General features: G+C 41.2%; 1 long non-coding RNA gene across 1 annotated transcript; it reads right to left on the bottom strand.

The window, feature by feature from the left end:
* Nucleotides 1–2,273: 2,273 nt before the first annotated feature.
* On the bottom strand, nt 2,274–5,692 carry LOC123984404. Its single transcript, XR_006828439.1, has 3 exons — nt 5,653–5,692; nt 3,439–3,488; nt 2,274–3,100 (listed from the first exon to the last, which is right to left on the bottom strand). It is a non-coding gene; the product is annotated as an uncharacterized LOC123984404 (long non-coding RNA).
* Between the last annotated feature and the right edge of the window lie 13,858 nt (nt 5,693–19,550).

The following is a 19,550-nucleotide window of genomic DNA, read 5'->3' as shown; positions in this document are numbered from 1 at the left end:
TGGTTGATCCAGAACCACAGGTTGCAACATAGACACTGACAACTAGCAATGTTACATATGTCATGCACAAGCGGCTGCTGTAGTTGAATGCTCTGAATTAGCAAGCTAGAGTCAGCAGTAGCTATTGCATGTTAACCAGTGTCTAAAATATAAAGATTTTCATTCTTATTATTATTATTATTATTACTATATTTATCTATGCTCTAAAGATTACATTTACTAAACACCGTCCAAGAAGTCTGTGCTCTAGTATTTTATTTATATGTTAGCAAAATCTGGCAGGTATTGTTGTCTGTGCTCAGTGTATATGGCTTGTTAGCATAGCTCATTATGTAGATAATTATCCTATCGTACTCTATGCAATGGGCATCTCGGGCACTCCTGTGGTTTGAATCCTACCTCTCGGGGCATGCCTACAATGTTTTGTGGCAAGAACAATTATCTTGCTTCCACTGCCTCTCCACAGGGGTGCCCCAAGTCTCGGGCCCCTTCTCTTCTATTGAGAAGAGAAGGGGCCCTAGCACCAAGCCTTGAGTATTTCCTGTAGCGGTAACAGATCACGGACTGACAGACATATCCGCATGGATGAAGTCTTGCCACCTTCAGCTGACTATTGCAATGCCAAGCTGTGCTAACGATGCTAACTTAATGGGAGTGTATGCTAGCCACAGTTACTAAACCAGCTTGCACCAAAGTCAAAAGTATTAGAATTTAGGGTGATAACGCTTTTGAAAAATGCCTCTGTGTGCTTGAATGATTTTTGGTTAGGAGTTAGGCCGAGTGACGCAAGACCAGTGACAGCTTCACAACAGCACTTCAGAAACCTATGGGTAACATCAGAGACTATGTCCATTATTTTACTTTCTACGCTTAACACTGACCACAATCCACCTACAAAACAATGGTCATTTTCATCATTGTCATCAGCGCATCATTTGTAAATTTGTAATTATTATCGACCAACTCCATCATTATTAAAACAACTTTGTCTGGGCTGTTGGACTTCTGACAAAGTAGCCACTCAAGGAGTATTTCCTGTAGTGGTAACCCACATTTGCTTGATGACAGCAGTAACCTCGGTTGTTACCAAATCTAGAGGAAAATATCTTAAAATGCTATATTTATTTTGGTGTCCACTGTGGCACTGTCTCATGAGAACAGCTACAAGTAGTCCCTGCAAGTTTATGGTCCAGAATGGAAAGTGCTGCAATATCTCTACACGACCACAGGGTAGTAGCTATATCTGTTAGCATGGATTTAATACAAGCATCCCACATGCAAGGCCACATAAAAGTTAAATGACTTGCCTATATTTAGGCCATTATAAAATTCCATCATTTAAGACAAAGTGCTGCTGAGGGAAATGCTGTTCAGCTTTATTATCTAAAACAAGCTGATAAGCATGTTAAACTACAGTCTGATGGAAAATGTGGACCCTGTGTGGAGCCTCTTCTGCCCCATTTTGCATATTATCGCAGGGAGCAGCACTTATGAGAGGAAATACTGACCGACATGAAGGTTTGGACAATATCCCCAAACACTCATCCTCAGATATTGACCACCTGTTGTGACTGGCAGAATAAAATGATAATCACCGTTCATATGCCAGGCTTTGTGGGAGTAATGCTGCAGTCACATGGGAATAACTGTCAAAACAGCGTGATGGTTGAAACAAACATCTTCGGTGTTTACACATTAATCCATTTGAAGCTGGTGGAATTTAGGTGCTTCTAATTATTTTTCCACGCATAACATACATGCCTTTAAGTGTGCCCATTCTTTGACTCCACGAAAACCAAGCATGTAGGGTTAAACCCGCTTTGCCCAGATGAATCATAGCACATATCACGATCCTGCGTCACTGTCTCTGGAAACTGGCAACATGCACGATGGATTGATGCAGCTGAAGTTTGTTGTAAGTTTACTCACTGAAAATATCAACTTTTGAATCTATTTTGAATTTATTTTGATAGTTGTGAAAAAACAAAGTATACACACTCAACAGTAACACATTCTCTGGTTGAATGGAGAAAGTGAAACAAAATGGCATTCAGGCTTGCTATAATAGCCACCAGTGGCAGAACTCTGCTGACACTGCTGAGCAGCACATACAGTGAGCAAAAAGAAATAGTAATGCAAAACATCTTTTTTAGTAACAGTAGATTGTGTTTTACCTGGCTTTTATAATAAAGAAATTTACCTACAGAATATGTTGCAGTGAATACACTTTAACAACTTACACAGTTATAGCTTATAATAAATAAAGAATAAACAAAATGAATAAAATTAAATATAGCATTAAAAAGGCTGAAGACACAAGAAGTGCTGACAAATGGCAGTCCAAAGTATTTAATCACCATATCTAAATCATCAGCCAGTCTTTACACAGCTTCTACACGCATGTTTAACATAATGAGGGCTGGAGATCATCTAATGTGATCAGATGTAGCCTGTCCAAAACCCATCAGAAGGTGATTTATCAATGTATTCATCAAGCACTGTGCGTCAGTGGGTTCATTACCACCAAATTAGTGCTAGAAATCATGGTGAAGCCCTCAAATCATGTGGAAAGGCAGCACTGAGGAGATTAATGATAAATTCATTACCCATGTGCTAGCATAGTGCCAGGGTGATTGATGGAGTTGGCATAAGCCACATGCTAGCATGATAGATGGATGAAACCTTAGCTACGCTGCGTTAGCAACATTAGCAAAAAAGTTGATCCTCATAAAGTTATTACACTTCTTTTTATTTCGTTGGTAGATAGAGCTTTACAGTACCTCAATGAAACAAAAATCAGTTTATCTTTTAAATTGGAAATGTTTGTTAAAATTCGAGTTGGAAACACATCAGATCAAAAAGGATCCATCCCAGCATGATAAGAGCTGTAAAGCAGCATTTAACCAACCCCACCTTTAGCCGTGCTGCTGTGTATGGAGAAAATGGAGGGTAAAAGTGGGGACAACGCAAGTTTTTCCACAATCCAGAGGGTTTCACTGACATAGCAGTTCATTGCTGTCATGGGGGAAGAGAAGAATGAAATGTTAACAAAGGTTTTCTGCCTCATGTAGTGAGAGGAGCTGCCCCCGGCCTCGTACATCTGCCACCAAGATGGATCCAGTGAAATCAAGGAGACGGAGCGGTGGAACGCCAACAGTGACAGAACAGAGAGAGCATTCACAGATGTACATAGAGATGTACATGGAGATGAAATGGATTGTTAGCTTTGGATGGGGAAACACAAAAAAAGACTACAGACTACTCTGTTTGACAATCTTTACGAGGGCGTTTGCAAAATACCATGTTCTTCATATAAATTACGTTTCAAGATGGTCTCTGGAGTTCATTTTTATTGAAATTCTTAATTTCTGTCAGAAACTGGATGGATGGATCCAACAACAGTCTATTTTAGTATTTGTGTGTGTCTCAATCACATACCAGGTGATGTCACTGTGTCACTGATCTTCTCATTCATCGAGTTTTCCAAACTGAAAAAACACAAATCCTTCTTACATTTCTTCTCTTTACAATACGAAAGCCCACACTAAGTTTCAATTTGGCTCTTCAGAAACCTTTGGGTGATGTCATGGAGACTACGTCAATGTTTTATGCAGTCTCTGTTTTTCTATTGACTACAATTGGAAAGATCTTTCTTAGTAATATTAGATTGCGTTTCTGATGTTGATTTCCCACCTCACAGTATAAAAAAAGGACTTATAAGAAAAAGTTGTCGCTATGGTACTAGTCACACAACTATGTGGTAATATTTCACCACTCTTAGTACAAAAAACTTAACAGATCATTGACTATACAACAAACACATGTAAAAAGACATGTTTAGCTTAGTGCTCTATATAAAAAACAGAGCAACAAATCACCACTACAATGATTACAGTATGTACAATACAATACTGTAAAATACACTACATGATTACCATCCATAATTACACTGCTAATTTCACGTGGTGGTAAACTCAATTGGTAACCACATACTGTAAAAGGGGGTGTAAACTCTAGCAATTCCTTTCAACATGAAGCAGAATAGACAGCAAGGCAGTGGAATGGATAAGAGAGCTTGTGGACAGGCTCAGAGAGGTGGGCAAGGCCCCCGTCAGAGAGGACAGGCTCAGAGTTACATTTGATTAGGCAAAACTATATGTTGCACAACTGTAAAACACAGAAAAAGTTTGTTTCTTGCATCAGTGATTGTAGAGGATGTCTTCATTACATATAGGATAGGTTTAAAACTCTGTCTTTTACAGTATACTAGCATACTACTTTCGGCACTTCGAAGGTGTTTTGAAACATGTATCTTGCATTGTTTGTTATTAGATTCACTGATCGTTAAAATAACTAAACTAAAAAGATATCATTATGTTGTGTTTTGATGATTAAACCATATGTTCACATGACATTTCATGAGAAACTTATATTTGAAATCAATGGTTGTGTGGTCTGAATTAAAGACGTGCGTGAGTTAAGAGTTATAACATGGAATAAACTAAGTTGACTCAAAAGGCTCAAGACCCAAGACAAATGGCAGTTTATCATCATACCTAAAGCCTCAGCAAGTTTTACACAGCTTTTCACCAGATGGAAGGCAATTTATTTTGTATTATAATTAGAGCCCGACTGATATGGGTTTTTTGGGGAAATGCTGATATTAAAGATAAAAAGAGCCGATTTATGAGCCGATATTTTGATTTGGATGGTAGACCCCTTTACTGTATAAACTACACGTAGAACAGGCCGATATTGAAAGCTGGTATGTATGTGGGCTATAAAAGCTTTTCCTAAATGATTTATGTTAATAAAATCGATTACAGTCTCAAAAAGTGAAAATGTAAACAATTGCACATCAATAAATATTTGCTACTGGAAGGTGCAACTTTTTCAGCCGTCTGTAAACAGAGAGAGTGAGAGAGAATAAGCAAGTGCACTTCACTTTACACATAATCTGCCATAATTTCAATGTAGCACATTCACATCTAGTTTATCCCTTTACCAGCACTCTTCTGACCAAAGCTACGAGAAACCATTTAACCACCATCAGTATAAATTATGCCGTCTAGGATACAGTGAGCTGCTGTTGAATGCATCTAATACTACGTGACTCTCTACAACGAGGACCTGCAACTTTGAGATTTCATTTAACTAATGTTATAACTATAACCAGCGCCGCTCTGACTACAGCGTTTCGCATCTATAACGTCACACAAAGAGGAGCTACAGGAAGCCGTGTTATTTTCTTGTTCAGCTCACGTTTATTTACATGTCCGCTCTGATTTAATAATTTCAGAGGCGGCTCGCAGATATATTTAGAATACGTCAGAAACTATAGTTTAACGGCTCATTACGATGTTAGCGCTCCAGCTTTAGCTGCTGTAACGTTACGTGATGAACTATGGACAAATGTGGACCGTTCGCTAGAACTGCCACACTGTTTCAGAATAAATCTACAGTTACGTCTGTCAGCAGCTTCCAACACCCAGCTACCGTAACATTAAACTGCTGTGAGCTGGTAGGAAGACGGGAGATGGCAGAGAAAAACGGGAGGGTTAGCAAGTCATGAATGTTTTCAGGAGAGGAGAAGTGACTGGGTCTGTTTTTATTATAATTATTAAAGTCATGTAATTAACTTGACCAACTCACCTCACACAGCCCTCTGTGTGTTTCTACATGTAAACTCCGGTCAGCTGATTGTTTTCTTCTGTGGTTTTTGTGGTGAGGCAGTGTAGTTAACAGGGGAGCTGCAGCTGGTCGCCCTCTGGTGGGCAAACTATGCAACACCCATGACATGAGTGAAGGACCTGACTCTAGGTTTCTTTTTTAATTGTCATACATCTGCCGTTATAAACAGCCGATGCCGATTAAATGCAATTAGCTCATATCGGCCGATATATCGGTCGGGCTCTAATTATAATATTATACTGAGGTCAGGCTATTTAGATGTATCCCTATCTAATTTGTGTATATGTTTCATGGGTTAGTAAGTACAGAAGACTATGCCAACTTTTCTTTATAGTGGCCAGGTCTCCACCCTGTTCCTTGTTCTCTGCTAGATGTAAAGATTATTTTTAAAAGCCATCTGTACTCCATAATTTTGACAATTATTTGTCCCAATACTGTAATTCTAGAGGAATTTAAATCTATTCCACCTCAACACTATCAGTACTGATTAATATTAATACTATTTATTCATTACACTTCTGTCCCTGTAGAATGCTGTACACATTTCCACACTGCTATTTAAATTTATGTTTACATTTTAATATTTATCCAACTTTCTATTATTGTTTCTTTTGCTTTGTTGCCTTGATGTGAAAAGTGAGCAACTGTAACACAAGATCAAAAAAGTAGTTCCGATTCTTATTTCTATGGCCAAAAAATCAGAATCAGAATCAGCTTTATTGCAAAATAGAGAGGGGTATAAGTGGGGGTCCCAGGCCTTGTGGATGAGGCCATAACTATTTTTTGTCAATGGAGTCTGGTGGCTTTGCGAGAACAGTAAAGTGATTGTTTCTGGTTAAAGAAAAGGGATTGTACTCTGGTCAATCTCTGTAGGGATCCTTTCCATAATGTTGTCAGACACATAACAATCTGATAACAATCTGAGCCTGTCAGTGGCCAAAACAAGCTCTTTAGCGGATAAAAATACTGAATACCTTGAAAGAAAGATTCTGAGGCTTTATAAATTCAGTTTTTAACTTTATTAGAGCAAAAGTGTGTCATGTCTGAGGAGGAGTTTAAGAGAAGTTCTGAAGCCGGTAACAGATGCTTTGGTCCTAAGTGGTAAAGTTTGGTGTTGCTGCAAATAGTGTGCACAGTAATTATAGTTGAGGTTGCAGTGAAATCACAGGAGCAGCAGGAGGGTGATAGCCTCTCTGCCTTCATCTCTTTCTATTTCCCAGCCAGTGCTGACATACCTCAACACACAGGCACACAGGCGAGAAATTAAGAGCAAAGAGACACTGATAGCTCTCGCTAGTGTTACAGGCCAAGAGGTTACTTCCAACACACACACATGCCATTTTCTACTAGTAGTACTTCCTCCAACAATGCAGGACTTATGAGTTTAAGAGCCCTTTTGGGAGCTTTGTTTTTCATAAATCTCAATGTGTCACAAATGACAGCGTGCAGATACACACTACCAATTGGCCACCAGAAGCAGCACAGCCTTTACAGGGAGAAGTGGAGGGCAAGTGTGGGCCAGTTAGCAGAGTGGATGTCATCAGTGTATATGGTCAGTGATGTTGACACTCTGTCTCTGGCCCATTGGGTTCTGTGGTCAGATTCAATTTCAGCCAGTATGACTATGAGCTGCTCTGCTATTAGCTGACAGCTACGTCTCGCCGCTGCAGACTTTGGGGGTCTGGCCAAATTTTAAGGCCAATTGACTTTTAATATGAATCACGCCGGGATGCCAAGGACTCATCCCATCGCTGGAAATTAACACCCTGGAGCACACACACACACTTACAAATGGGCACATGTGATGCACATACACACACGTGTACTGACTCCAAACAGTTATTAATGGCTTGACTGAGTACTGTGATTGTTTTCCCTGCAACTAGACAAGCATCATGTGGTGCAGCCTATGACACTTGTGGTGTAGTGTACAGTATAGTCAGGCCTTTCCATTTAAGGCTGTCAGCCTTGCACACTGCACAGCTCTAGCCTCTGGCTTCACCCTCCTGCTCTTTTGTTTTTAATTGCCTCCCTGCCAATTCCTCCTCATCAGCATTATTAACCTTTTGTTCCTTCATTTTAGTTCCCTCTCTTTTTCATCCCACAAGCCAGTTCTTGTTCTCTCATCTCACTCTCCCTATTTTAATCACCTACTGACTCACTGAGAGTATTCTTTAACTCATCCATTCAGTCAGCAGTAAGTAGAGAAGCTACTCTGAAAGGTAGTAGTAGTAGTACTACTTGTTTTTAATAAAGCTCTCAATAACTCTACTCCAAGAACTCCCAGAATGTCTGCCGCCACATGTGAAGGTGGCTGAATGTGAGTTTAATCATTTTTGTAAACTTGAACATAATCAGAAAACGTTATAATTTGGTAGTTTCTAAAACAAAATATGCTTTTCAAAAACCATCTTCGTCTCAGGTATCATACCTTATCACTTGAACACATTATACCCACACGCCAAAGTAACATAACTTTTACAGTCCTGTGCTCTGTCATCCACCTCCCTGTGACTGCTGTGAGGTACATAAATGTAACGCTTCAACTGTTGCCTTTGAACATGAGCCAGGCAGTGATTATGTTTGTCACATCAACGTAATTCCATCCATGCATCCATCGTCAACCGCTTATCCTGCGTACAGGGTCGCGGGGGGGCTGGAGCCAATCCCAGCTGACATCGGGAGAAAGGCGGGGTACACCCTGGACAGGTCGCCAGTCCATCGCAGATCAACGTAATTGAGAAAACACTTTAGAAAAATAAATGTAATTTCTAGGAGACATATATATTTGTATATCATATGTAGTAGATAATCTTTCCCAGACTGACTTGATTTTAGTGACTGCACCTGTGGAGATGTGTGCTTGTGACTGACAGTTTTAGCAGCCACTGAGAGGAGAGGATTGTACTCTGAACATTAGGGTTGGCCCGAATGTGCTTCGAAGCTTCGATAGTAATTAACAGCGAATAATCAAAGCTTCGCTGGTGCCACCAGGGGTGGGGGTGGGGCGCAGGTTGCTCCTGCCGATTGTTTAAATGTCTGTTGATAAGCAGGTTGTCGTGAGCTTCAGCTCTGTATTTGATAGATAGTTGCAAGACAGCAAAAGATGGATAAATACCCAAGAAGTTTTGGAAATGAAAATAGGTGAGGGAGAATCTGCTGGGGGAGAGATAACAGCGATCATGAGTAATCATCATTTGCATGTGTGAGAGACAAAAAAAGAGGGCGCTCCGTTATTTTCATTCTCAGCGTAGGCTAACTAAAACAGCAAGCTATTACCATAACTTTGTTTTTAACTTTGTTACAGCTAAACTGATCCAAGTGCAGGACTGAGAGAGGGAGGAGTGAGATAAAAGGAATATTTACTGCAGAGTTGAAGGGATATTGGGGAAGGTATAGGGGAAGAGCGATAAAGACTGGAAGATTAGGTGCCTGCAGAACCGGGCTGGTGGCTGCTGTGCAGAGCAGGTGCAAACCGTACCTGAGAGTCCAGACTGAAAGGCTGAGCTGAGCAGGTCCAGGGCAGAATACGGAAATATTTTAGACAGTCAGGGGTCCAGGGAGAGCAGAAGGGATTAGCGCTATTTCCGGTAGCTGGACTAAAACAACGTTATTATGCGAAATTCACTTTTAACTGTTATTATAGCCTACTACCTGTTCTTCTTCTACAATCTGCCTAATATAATCATTTAAATGTGTTGTTATGTTGTTGTTTGTTTGTTGTAACCTACAGTTTAGGCTACTGATTAAATTTAAAATATAGGCTATTTGACTGTTTTGATCTGTAATGAAATTAAGCAATTGTAAAATGAATAAACGCCATAACTTCCGCCTTGTTGACTTTTTGCAACCAGTGGCACCGGACGTGACCATATTTGGATGAGACCGTGGAGCTAACGGCCGTGTGTGGAGCTGGCCAGCTTGCTTAGCTAGATGCATCTGTAATTCACGTTAACTGTCATTTGCCGGGAATGTTGGTAGTAACAGAGGCGGAACGATGTCTGTGTGAAAAGCCACAGCCGACATGCCGGAACAGGAGTGACGTTTCAAGCTGTTGTATTACCTGTTTCGGTCTTTTTCTATTGGTCTAAATCTACCGACTACAGCTGCGCCACCGTTTTGTTAGGTCCCCAGCCCGGTGTCAGTGTCCTCTGAAGTGTCTCTGCATTAACTTGTTTATTTGTCATTTTTGTGCTTTTACTACCTTCTCCACAGCTCTGCAAGAGCATTTTGCCTGCCCGATTTTGCTGACATGTTTAGATTTTAGTGATTTGGTAATCAGTGCATGCTTTTGTGCTGTAGAGCGGGTTGGCTGTTAATCGGAAGGTCGGAGGTTCAATCCCTGGCCCCCCCTGGTTGCGTGTCGAAGTGTCCTTGGGCAAGATACTGAACCCTGATGAATGTGTGTGACTGGTGGATGTAGTGTAAAAGCGCTTTGAGTGGTTAGAAAGGTGCTATACACGTACGGAGCATCTACTGTTATTAAGTATAGGCTACATAGTTAAATGGTTTGTTTTTTGTCTGTTTTGCATATTGGCGGACATTCTTTCTGCATTTATTGCGGAATCTCTGTGTGAAAGCGGCTAGTAACTCACTGTATCATCATTCTCTCATTAAGTCAACCACTATCTCTTTGTTTTTCACTCACTCACACTAAGTCAGAATGGATTTTGTGAGCAGATGATGAGACTGAGAGGGATTCCTGTTCTGAGAGAGAAAAAAGTGCCATGCGGGCACACACACATAGAGCCCACATAAACCTCTAGTAGCACACTGGCACTTGGTCGTGTTTTCTGTTTAAGGTGCTTTAAATTCAAAGATTTCCAGTGAAAAGTGCTGACTAGCTGTGCTGTGGAAAAAGCCAAATGTCAACTGTGGAGCTCAGCTCGTGATTTAAGGCTGAACATTTGGTCTGCCGAGGGATAAAATGCTCAGTCACTTTACAATCCATACATGGGCTCATGTTAGGTATCCCACAGTGGTTGCTTTCATCTAACGACTTGTAGAGAGTCATGAGAACATGGTTAATGTGGTTCTGGTCCTCTGTCCTGCTGGAACATTATAGCCCCAGCCTGTATCTATAAAAGACCTGACTGCTGAGTTAGTCTGTGGGGTAACTTTCAATATGTAACCCCAAACTTATTGTTGATGACCAGTTTGTTCAGCAGACAGAGTTCAGACTACAGAGTTGTGTAGCTTTATAGACTATTCAGGTATCTTTGTTATCCTCTCTATCCATGATAAGCCACATAAATCTCAGGTCACTCTGGTCACATCCAGGGGCGTTTCCAGGCTCTTAAAACATTGGGGGCTTAGCCCAGCACAGAAATCTTTCATGGTGTAATATAATGCAGGAAGGCTGTCAGGTATATTTCTCCTGTAGATAAACCTAAAGTCATTTTAACCTTTTCACCTCAATGATAAATTAGCTTAATTAATCTGAATTCAGTTAAGAGTTATTTATTGATGAAATATTCGAAGATTTTCATTAAACACTGAATTTCCTGCATTCTGGAGACATTTTCAATTTATGGTGGATTGTCTTTATTTTTATAAAGGGATGGACAAAATTTAGGTGGCAGGTGACAATTCAGAATATAAAAATATAATAGAAAGTTATGCAGTAATCAGTAGCTTATTATTATTTTTAGCTTATATCTATATATCCGTTATTTTCACGCATTTGGCGAATTATTATTTTTTTGGCCCACAACACAAGAAACAGCTCCAGCAGAAGGGGAGGGAATGGGTGCTGTAAGAGATGTGATTGGGCCAGCCAAATGTCAGTATAGGCCGATGCTTTATGGGCCTATATAAATAAATAATTTGACTTGTAGCCTACTCGATGAGACGAGCGCACTGCTCTTCATCAGAGGAAGAAAACCGAAACTGAAAACACTTGTGATCAGACAGAAATATCACAACAATTCCACACAGATGTTCACATCAGCTCACAGCTGCTTTAGAGGGAATGAACCATCCTGGAGAAAACTGTGTCTCAGAGCGAGGGAGACAGAGACAGCAGGACACAGAGCGTCAGTGTTGCATGGTATTCTCTCACTACTGTGCGGCGACTGTTAACCCTTTGTGTTAATACATTGACTAGACACTGACCGACAACATTTATATTTAAATGTATTGAGAGACGTTTGCTATACAATTCAGATGTCGCAGATAAGCCCTGAAGCTGTGAGCAATGCTCGCTCTCTCTCTCCTCTCTTGCTCCCTCTAAACGCAGGCAGGCTGAGTAACGGTGGTCACGTTACCTGAACTTTAAACAAAATGTAGCAATATTATTGCGAGTAGCCTCCGCTCTTTGAAGGCCTGCGAGACAGGCTGCATCATGAAAATTATTGCATATTAACATGGAAAATATTTTTGTTGCTGTTCGGGTCTACAGTCAAAACAACAAAGAAAAATGACCTGCTGATGGAAAAAAGAATCTGAAGAAGAAAGAGTGCTTGCAGGACCAAGGTAGTGGAGTAACCAACCAACTCAAATGTAAAGTGCATTACAAATAGAATGTATTATTATTATTATTATTATTATTGTTATTATTATGGCACTTTGAGGTATTATATGGTAGAAATGAAAAATAATTATTTTATTATTTCAAAATGTGGATTTTGAAAAGTGTTCTATAAATGAAGATTATTAACCCTACTGAATACACAAAATGGAGCATATATCCAGTGCAGTGTTTACTGCGCCCCTGCAAATAGTAATAACCTGAATTAAGATGAATATATTTTCATCCACACTAACCATTAACCCTCTCCCACACACACACACACACACTCACATACAGACCATTAATTAGGTCTGATGTGTATTTGGCACTGTAGTGTATTGGTTGTGCTTATTCAGCAATGCTGGGCACCTGCGTGGGAATCTGTGGGAACTCTTTGAACTAATCCTTCTATCATTGCGTAGAAATCCAGGATCTACATGAACTCCTTATAGATTCTTGATTTCTTCCCCAAAATGTAATTCCAGTTACCCTCATCCCATCTAAGCCTACCTATAAAAGATTCCAATTGCAGTTTTATTTGTCATCATTTGCACCTGCTTAAATGTGACATCAGACTCTGGATCAATATTTTATCTTCAGGATCACAAAGACAAGTGTAAATGGATTATTAGATGTGTTTAAATGTGCTTACATTTGTGTACTTTGTGCATTAGGACCAGTAGTATTCAGATGACTTTTTTGTTGCAACAAGTAAAACAATGCATTAGTTTTGCATTAAGTCCTCAGTTGTTTAGTTGTTTTTTAGAAAAAGTCTATTTTTCTTTAGAGAAAGTCTTTAGAAAATCTGTTTTACTTTACCATATTTCCCTTTAGCTTTTGTTGCCACAAAAATAAAAAGAGGAAAAACTATGATGCCACCCATTGGTTTGTGGAATACTGTTTTGAAGCCTTGAGTTTTGCATATTGGCATATCTTGGTTCTTTGAAACCAGAAATGACTATATTTGGTAATAAACCAAGTGAGAAGTAAGTAGGGTAATTTCCTCATAAACTTACATACAATCAGACTTTTTACATCCAGAGGATTCGTCCCTTATGGCCATTAGAAATAATGCAGGTTTAAGGTACTTCCGCATTGGCTTCACTTTTCAGACCCGGAGGTGCCCGCTTGGTCAGTGCAGAGATGGCAGAGGAGAGCTTTTATATAGTGGAAGAAAGTAACTAAGCATTGACCTAGCAAACTCTTTGCATGTTGAAACATGACGTACTGTAAGCTAAATGAGCCTGTGTTGATTGTTTTTATAGAGGCAGCTGTGCCTAATATGACCATGCCCATTTCGCTGTCAGATTGTTAGCAGCCAAAAGGCTGCAAAGGTGCCCTCTGTTTCTTATTGTCTGTGCAAATACATCTACTGATGCTGCTCAACACATCTTCAGTGATGTTCCTGGAATCATTGGGTGTTTCGGGTCTTTAAACATCATACACCCTCTTCCAGGTGACCCAGCTGAGGCTGATGAGACACCCTTCACTTGTGTCCAGTTGGCGAATCTAGCTACTTTGCCCCCATAGATCTCCTCTCTTGAGGCATAGCCATCTTGAGGCTTTCTCTGCCGCTTTGATGGTATTGTGGATGGCTCTTCTCCTCCTCACTCCATCAACCATGTAACAGACTGAAGGCTCTGAGCAGGGATCGGGATGCAAAGCCCTGGCATCCGACCTCTATTGGGAGAGACCTTGCTCTACATCCGGCTTGTCCACACTCGCTGACCAGTCCTTCGTACTTGGCGAGCTTCCTTTCAAAGGCCTCTTCCAGGCGGTCTTCCCAAGGGACTGTTAGCTCCAACAGGACCACTTGTTTGGTAGTCTCAGACAAGAGAACAACATCTGGTTTAAGGTTGTAGTCACAATGTGGTTGGGGAACTTCCTCTTGATTGCGTTCTCCTGCAGGTTCTCTCCTCCTCGACCACTGCTCTCACCTCCTCCATGTACTGCAAATAATTCAACTTTTTTTCATAGCAGTTGAATTGCAAACATTAAATTAGCTTATGTAAGCATATGCATTAAACTCCGGCACCCTCTTAATATATATTTACTTGTAATCAAACATAATCAGGCGGAATATTGCGTCATTCCTGTTATTGGCCTGCAGAGTTGCAGATTATGGGCCATAGACTAGACAATGCTATGATGGAGTACTGACTTACGCTCAAGACATTCAAAGGTACATGTACAGTAGGCTACGTACGCTCTGGACAATATAACCAATATGTGCAAGGAATGTTTTATTTTTGGTAACCAGTGGTTGGTAGAGTACTTCAAATCAATTAAAAGTAAAAAAGAAAATACCATTTGACAAACCCACTACAAAACCTAAGTACAAGTTACTTTGTGTTTTAATATTTTTTGGTGTGTGCGGGCCAGAGATCTTCACAAGTCATTTAATGCCAGTGCAAGCCACGTTAGAGTCCAAGCCAAGTTTCAAGTCTTTGGTAAAGCAGCCTACATTTGTTCTGCAAACACAATACTAGAAATACACTTTAAATACATAATTAATAGGAAGTGAACGTATTTGCGGGATGCTTTCCAACACGGACACCAGAGGCATAGTGTGCAGTTACTGTATTTGAGTTACATTAGTAGAACGACCAAACCTTACATGGTATTTGCCCGATTTTCTAAATGTTTACATTTGCCAAGGTCATTAATACAGAGCCCCCTAAAGGTGAGGGCGAGAATATTTTTGAGGACTACTATTTCGTTCCCTCGCAATACTTTTCTTACTTTGTTCCTTTTGAGCCATAGCTGTGCCTATCTCCGCTCAGCTGCTCCCAGCGCGACCAACCAGTATGGATCTGCTTATTGAATTTTACTTTGAACCGGGCATTAGGCCTAGAGTGGCAATGACAGAGACTCCATCCTCCCTGTTACAAGTCAGTGTATCATCAAAATGATTTTGAAGCTGTTATTTTAAGATAAAATTACTACATAATGTTGCTTTAATATCTGGCACAAGCACACTGGTTAAAGCAGCAGTCAGTAACAACTGTACATGCAATGCAAAATCTTCTCTCTCTGCTGCTTGGATCATTCAGCTAAGCCCCTCCTACCAAACCCACAAGTTCGTATGGCAGCAGAAAGAGCTGGTTGCCCCGCACCTTATCCCACATGAAGTTCACTCTCCACGGTCTCGCCAAGATCCCGGCTTCGACTTGTCTTCTCAAAGATTCCCCTCTGCCCAGAACAGCTCTTCTGTGTAACTATGCACATTGCTTTGATGACAGCTCATTTCGGTTAATGTAGAAAAATGCATAGTAGAGAACAGACTAGTTAAATGTCAAATGTAGAGAATTCAAAAGAAAATTACTTCTCCCCAAATACTTGAGTAAAAGTAGAGTTTTAAAAAGGAACTTTAAAAGTTATCATTCCTAAAACAACTACTGTTGGTAACATAAAAGTACTCGAACCGGTTCTTCTCAGTAAGTAACACTGTAACATAACAAGTTACTTTTTAATGGCAAAAATCTTATAATGCAAGTTTAAAAAGTAACGTTACCCAACACTGATCAGGACTGCAGGCGTGAATCGGCTCAGGTTGACTTGATTCCCATGTGTGTTACTGATGTGTCAACTACATATCTTGGCAGTGAGACTTGCATGCCCTCTGTGTGTGGCCTTCTCACAGTCTCCTCACGTTCCCATGTTGCTGTTGAGAGGCCGAGCCGCAGGGACATGGTCACTGTGGAAGGCACTGGAATCTCCAGCCAACAAAGTTTAATCCCTGCTCGTAAAACGGAGTGACAGCAGAGATATGTTTGGACATGAATGGGGCCAGACAAATGTTCCCGGACCAAATGGCCTGAGGTTAATGTGTTGACAAAGCAGTTGGCTCATTTAAACTTCAAGCCTTTGTGACATGAGCAAATGAGAGAAGCATTCTTTGTGTTATGTGTTGAAAGAAGCTTGAGTCAAATGTTGTTGGATTTCATTGACTGTAATGATGTTGTGTTCTTGATGACAGCAGTTGCACAGTAGTAAATGTAGTAAACTTGTTAGGCATGTGGAAGGAGTTGTGGTTGTAAGTAGGCCAGCGGGTGACCTATGACCTACAGTAGGTGATTATGACACCACCATTAACATTAAAAAAAAGTTTTCAAAATGCATTCAATCATTTATTATTTATTTATTCATGTAAAACCTACAAGTTAAGATAGTTTCACCCCCTACAGTTCCACTGACCACTCACCTACGTGTAAACACTCCCCCAGTCCTTCGACTTTCTCAGAATCCAGATCATTTCCTTGCGTGTGCAGTAAAAATGTTATTTTCCGACCTCTGTCGGCCCTTAAGTGCTAAGCTGAACTATCGATGCCAAAATCCTGCACCTGTTGTAGGGACACAGGATGGGATAAACTTTCCCTGCCTGCAGCGGCTCGAGCTCGCTGGAGGCACGGATCACTGTAGTTATTGAAACGTGACAGTATCTGACTGGTATGCACAAAGGGTTAACAGCAGACCAGGTGTCAGATTATGTCCAAATGTCAACTCCTGAAACACTCAATTGCTTCTGAAGAAATCTAATCAAACTTATACTGAGATCATTGTGAGACAAATATGAGAAAAGGAGGAGGATATAAACCAGTTGTCCAAAGACTGAAACTGTTTAGACTTTGCTGATGGTGTAAAAACAAGAGTAAGGGCAGTATTTACTGAAACCTGTCCCAAACTGTATGCTGTGTGTGTGTGTGTGTTGACTTCACCAAACAGAAATGTGCCTGTAATTTGTCACTGACCCTCAAAAAAAGGTAACATAATGAAGAGAATTGGAAGAAGAGGACTGAAACACAGAGTGAAAAGTTGAAAAAGAAGGAAACAAGCTTCAGAGAGGTGTATGAGGAGCTGAGTAGAAACACATCCCGAGGAGCTGAAGGTTTTTTATAGTATATATACATATATATACAATACAGTGTTGGTGATTAGAAGCTGAACAGTGAATTACTTCAAAACATGAAGCCTGGAAAAGCCACCACTGTTTCAACAGTACAACAGTAGGCTCAGGCAGACTCGCCTTCAATCCTGATTCTCCTATACACAGCAGCTGTGGTGCAATCATCCACAGAATGCATGAAAATGTGACTGAAAAGTCATTTTCCATCAGCAAGGTTTCTCACTGAGGGTCATGAGAGGAGTTTCTACTACAGATGTTAACTGCAGCTAGCTACCAACATATGCATTAAGCTGGATTAATAAAATTTGCTTCATATTCTGTCTCTACTGACCTTAAGAGGGCTCCTCAAACTTTAACTTTAGAATGTCACCGTCATGGTTTTTTTTGGAGTGTGGTCATTTCCTGTTTTATTTTGATAAATCCGGACTCCAGTAGGTTGGTGTGTTGTCTGAAAGCATGAGAGCGCAGAAAACAACCGTCACTGATCTCTGTATGTTTGGGCATGTGTTGTATTTAAGTTAAGTCTCTCTTTCAGTCAATTGGTGTGATCAGTGCTAATGTGTGCTTGTGTGTTCCTAAAACTAGCTTCACCTATAAAGAAGCATAAAAGACAGTATGTTCAGAAGGGTCCAGCTTGTGAAACTACAACAATCATCTTCAGATATTAGAAAGGTGAAACTGAACAGCTGCAAACTGCTATGTCACTAAGTCTGAATGTTTCTAGATGGACTATCACTCTTCCATGGGCATCACCATTATGACTGATAGCATGAAGATAATACACGTGCTAATTTAAACTACTGACCAGGGATTGCAGATGAAAAGTCGCCAGTTAACTGAATGTGCATTGCGCTGAATTCGTCAGTAAATTCCAAGCAACTTTTTTCAATCAACAGCAAAAATGTTACGGTTTGTCTTGTGTTTGAACAGGTTGAGGACCTGAACGCAGGACACCTGACCAAAGCAGGTTCCCTTCTATTATTAAGTTAAAAAGATGCGGATGAACAGAATACAATGCAGGGCATGCATAATAGACAGCTGCAGAGGGATCCCGCGGGACCCAACACAAATCCTGCAGGAGCAGGCGGTTTTAATAAAAAAAATACTGCAGGTCCTGCAGTAGTGCTGATAAGATGGAGTCAACAAAGAAAGTTAAAAAGAAGATTAAAAAAAGCATATGTGACTGCTCACTAGAACATACTTTACAGGCTTGACCTGAACAGGTGACCTCGAGTATGGGAGGCAGACACGCAGACAAGGGAGCTAAACCCCGTGGCCACTGATGTTAGTCGCCAGTACGTCTCCTAAGGCGTCGGGAGTGAGGTTTACTCACTGCACAGCCTCGCTGGTTTCTGTCACAATGGCGTTTAGCATAGCCCAAACATTTGTGTCCTTTTTTTACTCTGCATGTCACAATGTTTGCAGGTGCAGGTGGGAGTGGATACACATGTTGCGGGAGCGGTCACAAAATCAATCGATTGATCAAGAAAACCGTCCCGCCCAGGTTTCTAATGCATAACTAACAGACAAAACCTAAATGAGAACACATTAATGTGTTGAGGACTGCACACTCCTTAAGAAAGCGAACAAGAATATTGCTGACCTTATGTAAGACATCCGACGACTTTCAGAAGAACTCAAAGAGAAAGATTCCCTGCTGACTGGCTTTATGGATGTTGCTTCAGTACAAGCCAAACAGATCGCAACCGCTAACATCCAGGACACCGTGTTTTGGGACCCCTCTAGCCTTCCCAGGCTTTCATCCTGCTCGACTCCGAAGCATCAGTCAACCTGGGCTGAAGTGGTGGTCCGTGGATGCAAGAGAGGCTCGGATGGGGCTGCCTCTCCTCCGCACATCGGCCTCTCCAACTGCTATGCAGCCCTGTCTGACGACACTGCGGTCCAACCAGCTGATGCACCTGCAGCTTCTCCCTGATACGGATCTCTTTCGGCGCACAGTGCCTGCCGACACTGTTGCATCTCCTCCACCGGCTACATCTCCTGCACTGGGCTGCCGGTCTGCCGCTGGGCCTGATCGGCGGCCGTCATCCCGGTCAAAAACCTCTGCTTCCTGACGTAGGATCCTGAAGGAGGCTGTGCTCAGACGCTCCGGAGGCCGTCTCTACCCTGCACCGTCGGGTAGCCCTTCTCTCAGGTATGTTACTGCTACTCTAACACAACACTCCGCAGCTCACACACTCCATCCTCAGTCCGCACGCAGTGTTGAAGCAGATTCTGCTCAGTCCTGCTCTGGAACCACACAACCGGCATCTCCTCGTCCTCTTTTCTCCCCAACCACACTAATAATTGGTGACTCCATAACCAGAAACCTCCGTTTCTTTAACGCTACCACTCACTGCTTCCCCGGTGCCACCACAGCTGACATTTTAAAAAAACTCCAGGACCTGATGCCGTCGCTCCCGTCCTCCATCACAAGAGTGA

This window comes from Micropterus dolomieu, linkage group LG15 (assembly GCF_021292245.1).
Source record: "Micropterus dolomieu isolate WLL.071019.BEF.003 ecotype Adirondacks linkage group LG15, ASM2129224v1, whole genome shotgun sequence".
Classification (NCBI taxonomy): domain Eukaryota; kingdom Metazoa; phylum Chordata; class Actinopteri; order Centrarchiformes; family Centrarchidae; genus Micropterus; species Micropterus dolomieu.
Note: the sequence above shows the minus strand (reverse complement) of the source record. Positions and strands in the feature narration are given on the sequence as shown.